The 12,855-nt window shown below is 38.1% G+C and overlaps 1 protein-coding gene across 1 annotated transcript in view; it reads right to left on the minus strand.

Annotated features, from left to right (window-relative positions):
• LOC113239176 (triple functional domain protein) overlaps window positions 1–12,855 on the minus strand; it is a 154,679-nt gene that overhangs the window by 103,201 nt on the left and 38,623 nt on the right. The window lies entirely within an intron of this gene.

The following is a 12,855-nucleotide window of genomic DNA, read 5'->3' on the forward strand; positions in this document are numbered from 1 at the left end:
ATTTCAGACATAACCTACAAAACGCCATTTGAGCAAACCAATGACTTGCTGAACGGGTTTATTGCCCCAGCACTGACCATCCTCGCCCAGACAATTCATTCATAAAATTATAGCTCACTTCCATTTTGGAAACTTTATAGAATTCCAATTCCAATCCAATTAATTATTTTGTATTTGCATTGCGTATTCCTGCAGCTAAATAATATTGGTATCGAAGGCCAACGTAATTTACCTCCATCGTAAACATTGCACTGGAGACTTATGTCTGTGTGACCGGCGGTGATATTTGAGCATTTTGCACAAAAATGTTCATTTCACCTCCCTACCATCAATTGTCTCTCGCCATGTGTCGTTAGTCACTGCACTGTCACTGCAAACACTTACATATCACAATTTACACACGAGTGGAGGTTATGAAGGGGAGCAGTTACGCGAAGATGGCGATTAAGAGCCGACACTGGCCTACAAAAGCGGCGCCTACTGTTATGTTACGGTTGGATAGTAAATCTCTTATACACTCGTATAAGACGCTGATTTCATCTCCCACCGCTTTCGTTAAACAATTCACGCTATGTAGTCCACAATATCCCACAATTGTGGTATATGTTATATTGATTTAACGAGGCGATAAAATTCTTTCCGGCGGTAGCCAAAAGGCTTTGCAGTGTTAGTTTCAAGTGAAAATAAAAATATTTGTTTCGTAAGTGTGCGGACACGGGAGCGGGGGCGCAATATCCCGTCATTGTGCGCGAAGGCAACTAACGGTGGCTATGATAAATCAGTCTACAATGACAATTTCATCATATCTAAACACAAAGTACCATACATTGTAACTGTTTGGTGTGTAAAGTAGAAGATTAGGGTGCTAAATTAAAAAACATTCCCATATTTCAGGTTTCTGTACATTAAATACCCTATCTCATATTTAGCTCTTAATACTAGTTTAATGTGAATTTTAACAAAATACATCTTAAGACTTCTTAACCTCGGTACTCTCTTCAGTAGCATATATTAATATATAGTGCAAAAGAATGAAAGTGTGTATGTCATGTCAATTTGATATCGGTTTCAAACCCAAGCGCCCCGTTGGCAATGCAACGAGTCTGTCACAATCTAAAATTAATATCTCACTTTTCACTTAGTGAAAATGTTATCAAACTATGCGAGGTAGGTAGGAGGTAGAACATTTAAGAGTATTTGATTGTTACAATCCACCATCATAAATTGGCCACTATAATGACGGGAGGGTGAAGACCGCGTAATGGGAAGTTCGAAGTTTGAACCGATTTGTCTATCAAATCCTTGTTCTCTTGTATTTATCATAGATACATTACTTATGGTATTTATTGAAATTTTCGTTTATATTTCATATTTTTAATTTACTTCTTCTTTTTAAGCTCATCTTTTATCAACATTTACGTTGTTTTTGTAAGCTGTGTTCACTAATGATGAATTTATTGTATATAATATTATAATAACTGTAAGTGAACCAATAAATGAAAAACTAAAAAGCATCAAATGAGACTAAAGAGCTTTTGAATTCTTCACGCCAATTATTTTATTATCGGTCTACCAAATAAATGACTCCACGCAATAAATACCTTCTTATCTATATTTAATAATTATTGAAAGATAAATATAAAATAAAATTAGAATTTGCGTATTTACTATTCTGCTTATTCAACGCTTTGTGATTGCCGGCATAATTAATTAATCGGATGTCAAAAAAGTGAAGTTAGGTTAATTGAAAGTACGTGTAGAAAAAGATGCTGAGCTATGAATTCTCTTGATTCAAAAGAGCGCAATTCGCAGTTCAAAGGACATGACACGTGTACAATATAATTCCAGGCGACGGGGAAGCATTACAGATGTAGTGCTCAACTGCGTAACGTGATTGGCTAATCAATTATGGAAGCTATTCAAAAACCGTCGATACATAGAGGAGATGCGAACATTCCGTTGCCGACGACGGTTTCTAGTGTCGCTCGAGCGAGGCGCATTCCTCACGCGTCGGCAGCCAATCGGAACCGAGAGATATCTATGCACGCTGCAGCCTCAGTCGCACTAGATGCATGTTAGCACTTCCTTAGTACATTTGGTACAAGGGGAAGTAATAAAATAGAGTCGCATCGAACGATATTACCTTATCAGTAAAATCCCACTAATAAAATCTAAGATTAATTAATCTTGCATTTTGACTGGTACTGTCATTTATGGTGTGGTATGGTGTGATACGGTGTTGATGTGCGGCCACTTTCATATTGCGAAAAATAAATCAGTTCTATAGTAAATGTTAATCCAACTCGATACGAAGGTCACCGTAGTAAAAGTCGTTTGGCTTCAAGTATCAACTGGACATTAAAAGGATGTCAACCAGTAAATTAGGATCTAACTTAAACTTTTATTATAAAATGAACAATCCGTACATGCGGGAGAAGTCCACAGTCAAGTAGCTCGTTCAAGTTTATTACCAACGAACTCGTAAAAATTCAGCGGACGGCACAAACATGTGCCCGCAAGGAAAGGACTCCCTGGCCGTTGAACAATTAGGGCTCAGTGGCCCTTTTATCGCTCGTTAAATGCATCCATCGACGGACATTTTATATCCGGTTTTATAGTGCATGCAGACCGAGCGCACGTCGGCTTAAAAGATATCTGGCGCCGGCCTCATATTTATTCGGCTCTTGATGTACTTTTAAACTTGAGTAGTAAATAGGACAGGAACAGGATAACCACTCGAACATAACATTTTGGTTGCGTTGACCGCGCCTTGTGTCAATGGGAAAGCTTCAAATGTCAGTTGTGTACTTGCATTTGAAACGAAACATGTACAAGCCCAAGGTTAAACTAAAGCTAGAAAATTGATCGCCCAATTGGACTCGTAATATGTGTACTTTGTCCGCTCCTTCGGAGGTTCTGTATTCGCATGGAAAGTGTATTGTGGCTTACGTCAATGCCACTCGATGCTAATCAACCGACATTGAGGACGGCAATGTTCTAAGTCAAATTAACAGTAACGAATGCAGCCCACCGGCCCACGAGTGCGTTTTCAAATGCGTAGTGCAAATATTATTAACATAAATTAACGATACGTTTAAGTTTTGTACCATAACGTTGATTTAGGCAGGTTCCAAATTGCTTCATATCATCTGCTACTTCACAGTATGTGCAAAGTAAAGGAAATCAGCAGTGGTGGCATTAGGCTCAAAGCGGCGACGTAGCGCGAACGCTGATGAACCACCAACTTTCACACAGTGTTGACTATATAAATAGCGTGACTAACAAACAACCGCCATACCAGTGGCTTACGGGTTTAAACGCGAAGCGATCAACATGCAAGAAAATACACGCACGAAAGCAGTAGAGCTCCTTGTGTAAGAATTCATCCAGGGTGGTACTGCCACCTTACCTGTTTCTGCCGCCAAGCAGTAATGTGAACATTACTGTGTTTCGGTTTTGAAGGGTAAGGGTGCTGATGAAATTACAGGCACATGGGACTTGTCAACTTATGTCTCAGGGTGACGAGCGCAGTGGTAGTGCGTCTCCGATCTTTGCAATTTAAAGCTCTGAGTGGCACTGTAACTGTTATAGACAGGCATATAGCTTACCATCAGGCGCACGACTTGTTCGTCCCGTCACTTGATGTTATAAAAAATATGTGATTTGCAATCCAACCGACTTAAGAATTCTTCACAAGTGACACAATGTCTGTAGAGGGAATGCAAAATTGTGAAATTGTATAGGTAAAATTGCACTACAGAACATTAGTGTCAGTCAATACACTAACTATAGAAAAGAGTAAGAATATAATTCTCATCATTGTATGTAAGTGTTACGCCGTGGGCACAAGATTCATACGTTTGATGGCAACATTGATGTAGATGTGGTTTCTCTTTAGCGTAAGAAACTTCACGAGCAGAATTACGCGCAAGACAATAGTTTCGCGTTGATATTAGAAGAACGGAACTACAACCAATACCTATATAATGGAAATTAACCGTTTGTCAAAGCGAACCAAGACGCGTAGGAAGACAAAACCGACAAGCCGTGTATAACCTTCTGTCAGACTCAATTCTACAATATACGAATATGATCTCACATGTACGCGACACTACGTAGACATCATTCGCATTGCAAAGAGGGGCGACAGCACAATACGAAAATTTGTGCGTCACTTGCCAAGTCGATGCGCGTTGGAGTACTAGGTAACATAACAGGAACTAACCATTCCAATTAATCATAGCAATTTATTTTAAAAGGTTCTATGTGAATGTTTGGCAATTAGTTGAATGACGAAGGGCGACCGAACTGGGGGCACGCAACAAAAGCTTGACTGTACACACGTTCACGCGGTAATTGACAAGAGCTCCGAATAATTCGAGTATTTAATGAAGAGCTCGACTATTTCGCCTTTCACATTACGTCGATATAGAGATGTAGCGCCCTACTCGACCAGTAAACTGGGACTATCGACAATCCGACAATCCATGAGTTTTATTGACTTTATTACATTCAGAGGTCAAGTCAAATTATGAAGAGGCTAAAATTATGTTGGGGTTCGACCGCGACGGAGAATTATACAAATAGCGCGAACAACGCTGCAACCGGGTGTTAGTGAACCGAAATGATGAAACAAAAGAATCGTGGGAGAAGTCGCTTGTTCTGACCTATTGGTTTTAAATTAAACAAAATCGCAATCCTTTAGATTGAAAATAACCATCGCTAGATTTAGCCCACGCGCATCGACAGTGCATTCGTTTCAATATAAAAGTCGTAAAACAAAATGAGGTCGTTCTAATGATAGAAAGGCCTCTCTGAGAGATTTCGGTGGATTAAAAAGAATCCTGAATTAAATAAGGGCAAACAATGAGAGAACGAGCCGTGAATGTGTTCCCTGGCAGTTGTCCGGCCCGTCCGGCCCGTCCGCCGCCGCGCGCCGGCGGGTTTCGCCGGAAGCGTCGATTGAGAGACAATTTAAATCACTCCCGACCCATCATCCATTGTTGTCGACTTCCCGGCAGCGAGAGGCGACACTTGATTGGTCATCAAGTGTTGTTAGGTCCACCAATGTGGTGTCTTCAAAATTACTAAATGAATAGATAAACTTCTACACGAGTTATTGAAATTATCAGCAAGCAAAGAAAATTTTGAGTGCTAACGCCGTCCAATAGACTTGCGTAGTGAAGTAGAAAATTCGCTCTGCTTCTCGTCAATCGTTCCTCGTGCAAGAGCGAGGTTAATTCATTATCGCTATCATTTCGCTTAACGACTATGAAAAATATTATGCAATACCCGAACTGTTTTTCTCCATCATGTGCATCAGCACAAGCAGAAGATAAAATATCATAATGTGAACAATACTAATAGTGATTGTCACAAGTTAACAAGTTATGCTTTGTAAAATCACTGTAAAGTCTTCAATGATATTTTTTATGCGTAACAGGCAGATGACTCCACTCCAGTATATTCTTTCTAGATGATTACTTTCTATAGACATACGTAAAGTGCAGCAACTGCCTCCAGGGAACACACTATTACACGACAGTCTGGCGTGTTGCCCAACCTCTCAAGGGTCTTACCTCGGGTTGTTGACTGATGGTGTAATTTATACAATACTTACTGCAATACCCAGGAAATAAAGTTTTTATGTGCCTGGAAGCAATGAACGTGGAGAAATCAATCAATGGAAAATATCACTAATAGATGTAGTGCAGAATCCAAACAACTCTGATAATCGTTTGCCTCATTCTCAGATGGTGATTCGCAGTAAAGTGACTATGTCCAGGGAGTGTTATAATTTCACATTTTGTTTGTGAAAGGCCTCTAATTTTAGGCACAGCTGAATAATAGAGTCCAATCGACGTTGATTGCTTTTCGTGGTAAATATATGGTGTGAAGCAGCTGAATTTCGACAGAATAAATAAGTTCAGTTATTGCGCTTAGTAAAAAGTCCGTAAAAAGGGATGAAATGCCACTCAATAGAAATATGTGTGTATGTGTATATTTTGTAGCACAAGCACCCCACAACAACATTCACATCGGACTATTTGTTAAAAATGTAATACACTGCGAATCATATGTTGATATGGGTACAAAATAACGATACATGATAAGAAAAAAAAACAAACTTCTAGTCTAATAGATATTAAATAAAGCAATAAACTTCACGCCCCAGTGTTACACTTTGATTTGTGCGGATAATAAAATCAAAAACCACCTCATGACGAGATCGTACTTCATAACTTGGAAAAAAGGTACGGTGTGCAATATGAACACAGCAAAAGCGGTAAACAACTAAGTAAGTAATTGTCTTTCTTAGTTCTGAAACTCAACGCGAAATCTTCACATTATGCCGACGCCGACGAAATACACAAAGGTACACGTTAACTTTTCCATAAACATAATACATGAAACGAATTCGAATGTAATGGGATGTTATGCCTATTGTTAAAATTTACATAGTTTGAACAGTGCGTCTTCTTATAGTTGACTTCGCCGCGACTACGTAATTACAGTTATTTTTATTTAATTATTTGGTACCCCAACAAAATGTATAGATTTTTCATCATCATCATCATCATCATAATCAACCCATTTATATGTCCCACTGCTGGGCACGGGTATCCTTTCAGACGAGGACTAAGGCCCTAGTCCGCCACGCTGGTTCTATGCGGGTTGGGGACTTAACACGTTTTCCGAGGGTTGTGAACCTTCTTCGACGTGTAGGTTTCATCACGATGTTTTCCTTCACCGAGAAGCTGATAAATTTCAAATTAAATTTCGCACATAAATTCCGAGAAGCTCAGACGTAAGAGCCCGGATTCGAACCTACGACCTTCTGCTTGAGAGACAGTAGGTCAAACCGTTAGGCTACCACGGCTTCATAGATTTTTTAATATAATAGAAATTATTATAATACGTGCATATATGTACTATTACGCAGTAAATTGCACATAACATTATCAGTGAATTGTCTGTAATTTCAATATTTTAAAGTAAACATATACATGGAAGCATTACAGTGCGCAGTGACGAATACGTACAAAACAACCAATCAACGCGGCTTTCTTTTTATATATTACTAGGAGACGTTTGAAATCGCGGGCACAGCAAGTTGAATAATATAAAACAAAAACACAACCTCATTCGGATTTAAAACGAAAACTGCAAAAGTGTAGCAAAACGAACTTTCCCAGTGAGCACAAAAAGTGCTAATTACACAAAAAAATAAATTGTAGTCAAACAGAACAGCAGGTGAAAATAGAAAAATATTTATAATGTAAACGCCGCACTCCTTGTACATAGTAATTATAATAAATCAATAGAATTATAAATACCATTAAGAAGTTACGAACGAATTCAAACACAAATACTGTGTAAAATAACCTTCACATAATACATGTTGGAAACAAATGAGTTTTTCCACACTGTGTACTTGGTTATTCTTATAATATAGAAGTAAAATCTAAAACATCACTTTTCCGAAAAATAATACCGAGTATAAATGTTTGTACAAATAATTTAAAGACTTAATTTACTTTAAATAATAACTTGTTGGAAGTATAGAACAAGTAAATGCCTGAGTATATAATAATAGCGCATATAAACAAATACGCATTCGTATGACTTGAGAAACAGTAGCGGATCGCGTGATATGGCGGCGGCGCGGCGTACGTCACCCCGCGCTCCTTTCCGATCGGCGACTGGAGGTGCGATCGGGCGGAGGTGCGGCCCGAGCACACTCTTACAATCGAGAGAAAAACTACGCTCATGGAAAATTGTGAAAATCGTCTCGCGACCAATTGATGATATTCTCAAACGATTACTATTGGCAATCGTTGCTTTCTTAGTGAGCAAGTTGTAATACCCGGTTGGTGCACATATCCCTTTTTTTCGTACACCCATTAAGTGACGCTGTGATAAGACAACATAGAATTTTATCAGAAATAAACAAGTCTGAAGATTTCGCTTTTGGTTTATTAAACATTACGTTCCGTACAGCTTAGTTCATTTTAAAATAATTTCGAAGCAGTTGGCTGAATATTGTCAAAACGGTACCGACTTGGTCCAACTATTACGACTTTGTGTCATGTCTTGTTTATGTACACAGAATTACAATGAGCTGATGATTTTAGCTCGAAATAAACGTGAAGCCTTCCGATAACCGATATCGAGATCAAGGAAAACCTTTTCTCGGCTGTGCAAAGGCTCAGCTGGTGGTTCATATTACACGTCTGGCATATATTTGAATTTATTAATCAATGGATTACCACGATGTAATGTTAAACTAAAACGGAAACGGTGTAATTATATTCCTGCAAAATATGACTGAATAATTGATTGAAAATCGTAATATTTGATAAAACCACCAACTCTAAATAATTAACAAGCAATAACGAGTTATAAATAGTCAAATAAACATTATATGGTTATGAAAACTAAAAAATATTTTGCTTTACAACATCGTGTCAGAGGCCGACGCAATGAACCCAATAACAGAGAAATGAATGCGCCGTTTGCTGGTATGAATAATAGCACTAAAATACAGAATACATATATTTATATGTATATCCAACACAGAGAGGGGCTTTTCAGCGCCCCTTGCTCTATAAACCGAACAACCATGTTAAGCAACATCCTCCTACTTCACTTGAGGCCGTTCTATTCCATAATTCTACAACGTACGTGTTATTCTAGGTTTAAAGAAAACTTCACAGGCATATCTCTAAACGCTCATAGCTAAAATTACGTAAAAAAAATGTGAGTAGTCGTTGTACAGGTTAACAGTCGTTTAGTCTCCCAGCTCCTTTTCCTTTCACCGCACAACTATTCTGTACTCTAGGAAGAACGTAAAGTTCTTTCATTACATTTGCCATTAAACGACCAAGTAGACTAATAGCAGCGAAACTCTGCAGTCCCCATAACAATCTCCAAATGATGAGAGAACCGCAAAGTAGTATATAAACCCCGAACAAGCATGTAAAGTTGTATGCACGAGTATTAACTTGATGCAAAAACAAGTACATAGGTATGCGCGTGTATGGGCACAACGACGAAAAGGTAAGTTTTTTACACGTTGAGTAAGCGGCTGAGTGTGCGACGGAAATGCGGCGAGTTGTCCGACCTTTTAAGGGGTACCACTCGTTATTTTTATATTTCAGTGAACTTAGAGTCGGCTGTGCTAGCGCGGGGCGGGGGGCGGGGGGCGCGGGGCGCGGGGACGGACCGCAACCGTTTAGATCGCAATCGCGATTACATTAATAGCCACTTTCCAAATATTCTGTTAACGATACAAACGTGCATTCGTAATTGAATCATAAATGCGAGTACTTATTTTAACAAACGGTAAAGGAAAGTTTAACACTCGCTATAATTTCGAGTCAGTTGGGCCGCAAGTTTATTGTACGAAAAAAAAACAAATATTTCAATGTAAAAGTTTTTCTTTTATGTTTGTATATGAACTTTTCAAAATTTCTTAACAAGTAAAAGTAGCGGAAAATAAGAAGGAGATGTGCTAACTGGAGTGCAGGCGACACTTGGCGGCGGTTTATGAAATTACAATTGACAGACTAAAGTACAAGAGTAGAAAAGTAGTTCCATAAAGAGAAAGCTATCAAGCCAGATAGCTTTTTATGTTTGCATTGCACGCTCCCAAACGTAAATATTGATAGCTAATTGTTAAGGAATAAATGCATTGTGTTCCGCGTGCTTTATTGTTGTGAACGAACGGACCGACAGAGTACTGACGTACCATTTCGATACTCATTGTTGTGGACAACTGAGAAAACCTTGACAAACGACGTGTTATTCAGGACAGGAGGCGAGTGCCGTCGCCATCGCCATAAACAACTTAGGGATACAAGGTAAAATAAAGACTTTCGAAAGATAAATTCATACAGTTTAGTAGATACGGAGTCAAAAAAATGCGAATCACTTTGAGGACAGGTAACGTAGAGGTTACTCTCACATGTAGGAAAAGTTAATTTTCAATGTTAGCAAATTTATGGCAAAAAAAAAGCAAAGGTGTGCTTTAATTTTTTTTTGTATACTACAAAGGCTGTTTCAATTTCAGCTATTTCAACTGTCAAAAGGCAAGATTAGAAGAGACAACAAACTCTGTGAGAAAGATAATTTTTGTAATACAGCATTTAAAAATTCTGTTAAAAAACTGTATTGCAAAAATGATCTTTCTTACAGAGTTTGTTGAATAAGTGTAGAAAGCACTAAGAGGTATTTATTTCAGTTTCGTTGCAGCAGTGGTCCGAAAGTTAATGGACACCCTGAAACGAGCAGTTTTTATCTCAAGACAATTTTTTGTTACGTTTTATCCACCCAGTCCACCCAGCAACATCCTATTAGATAAGGTAAGTGTACATTTTGGTGTGTCCAAGTGATTTTATATCATTTCTTATTGAAAATTAGTTAATTTTTACATTTGGCTCATCGATGTACATACGTACCAACGCCATAACAATATACGTGAAAGATCTCTAACATGGACAAACCGGTAGTCAGACGTGACTCAACTACAAGGGTTCCTAGTTTCAATGCGGAATACAAAAACCGAAACCAGATTTTCTAATAATCTACAAAAAGCTGCACCTACCTATTGCACGCATGAATGACCGAGACGCCCTTTTTGTTGTTTCATTTTAAACAATGGTTTAATATTCACGTTGCTACTTGATAAGAGCGTGCAATTAGTGATCATTTCTCATAGGGTAAGACACATAACATATGACGGTTAAAGACGCCGCCTTGTTCAAGATGATCCAGTTACCGTGCCGGACGTATTTTTACCGCAGCAGACTAATTCTGTTCTATACTTAAGCGCGAAAGTTTTATAATGACAGCAGTGGTGCCATATCAACAATATTGTGACACGAGTGCGAGTATGGAGCGTATGTCACATCTGGGGTTAATGTTAGGCCACCTATTGACACACTTTTATTAAACATTGTAGAATGTAATATCGAAATCGAAGGAATACGAGAAAGAGAAAGACTAAGTATCTAGATGAATCTGTGTGCTATCGAGTGCACATACAGCTTTTAGGGGATAATGCACATTCGCCGTCCATCTTCACTTCCCATCAGTTGAGGTTGTAAACATTCGAGAACTTATCTCTAGTGAGCAAAGAGAAAAATGGGCGCTTCGCCGACTTGGACCTGATAGACGCTGTTCAAGGAAACAAGAAGTATCCAACGTATACTATGTATACTATGGGCTGTCAATCGATTTTTGACCACGAAGTAAGCTTTAACAAGATTCCATTTATTCGTAAAATTTATTTTTACAACTTATTAACACTTCGATTTTTCCTTTCCAGTTCAGTCAAAGCCGCTTTAAATGTGAACACGCGCACGTAGCGTGGATACAATTGGACCTGCTTGTACGCGATCAGGAATGTTTTAAAACGTTGATCGCTATTTATGGTACAGTATATAAGAACATCGTTAAAGAAATGTGACGTGAGGATTCGCCATTATGCCTGTCTTCATTGACTTACTAACGAAAGGACGACGGGTCCAATACAAAAAACCACGAAAAAATGTCCGGAGTTAACCTATACACGTAGTGGACATGTAAACAAATATAACGAAACTAAAACATTTGATTTAAATTGTAACGTCATTGCAGTACTGCTTTATTTGGCTTGCAACAATGTAAACGCCCCAAAATTTACCATATTCAATTTCTTCTTCAAACTTAACAAAATTCACTATATTGAAAACTACTTGAATACGAGAGTAATGGATTATAATTACTGTCAATAGTAATTAATTTATATACAGGGTGTAACCGAAAGGTGCAGTGGAAGTTCAAGGTCGTAGCGAGTTACTATCAAATAATAAATTGGCATTGCCCTTTGTTGAAAATTTAATGCTCAATTTATTTTTATTTAAAAATGGCAGGGTATTTTAGAATTAGAAACATTTTTATACAATAAGATTAAATAAAGTTTTGTTTTTGATTAATAAAAATAATAGGATATTGACGCTGCCGGTCATTCTGTCACTGACATCCCGTGTTATTCTATTGAGATGCGGATCTCGTATTCAACAATTTCGGAATAATCATAGTAATGGCATTTCTAAGTAATACAGAATATCAGAATAATCATTTCATAATGATGCTGTGCATCGGAGCAGCAGACGGAAGATTAGACCAAGCCCGCGAGCTCTACTGTGAGAGATTTATCTATGGTAGACCAGAAGCTGAACCTCATGGACGCTGCGAACTTCCTTCTACAGCCTATTTTCGGAATATGGTTTTGAGGCTTCAAACCCTCCGGGGTGATAGGCCAGAAGATCACCCAAGTGTTTATGATTTTGACATGGAAGAGGCAGTGTTGGATCATTTCGAAAATAATCCGCGAACCAGCACTCGTCGAACAGCTGCAGCTCTTGGGATTGCAAACCATATGCATACAAAACAAATAAAAAAAGTATGTGTTTCATAAAGTGTATTTTTGTGTGTAGAATTATAATTAACTTTACGGCGGTGTTGAAGGCTCTGCAGCTTCGCCTCCACTAACTCCGAGTCAGTGTTGGGCAAAATTTAATTGTTCTGGCAATTAAAGATTGACAATTAATTAATTGTCAATTGCGAAACAGCAATTAACGATTGATCAATTGTTAGTTGCGAGAACCGCAATTAACAATTGATCAATCGTTAATCGCAAATATCTACAATTAACAATTAATCAATTTTCAATCTTTTCAATGTTTTTGATTAACAATTAACAATTAAAACTGACAATTATGATAAATTTATAGGGCATATGGGGGTGAGTTAGGGCGTTGGCTATTTATTTATTTATTTATTTATTTATTTATTTATAAACACTTGGAA

This window comes from Hyposmocoma kahamanoa, unplaced genomic scaffold (assembly GCF_003589595.1).
Source record: "Hyposmocoma kahamanoa isolate Upper Pololo Valley unplaced genomic scaffold, ASM358959v1 99702, whole genome shotgun sequence".
Taxonomy (NCBI): Eukaryota; Metazoa; Arthropoda; class Insecta; order Lepidoptera; family Cosmopterigidae; genus Hyposmocoma; species Hyposmocoma kahamanoa.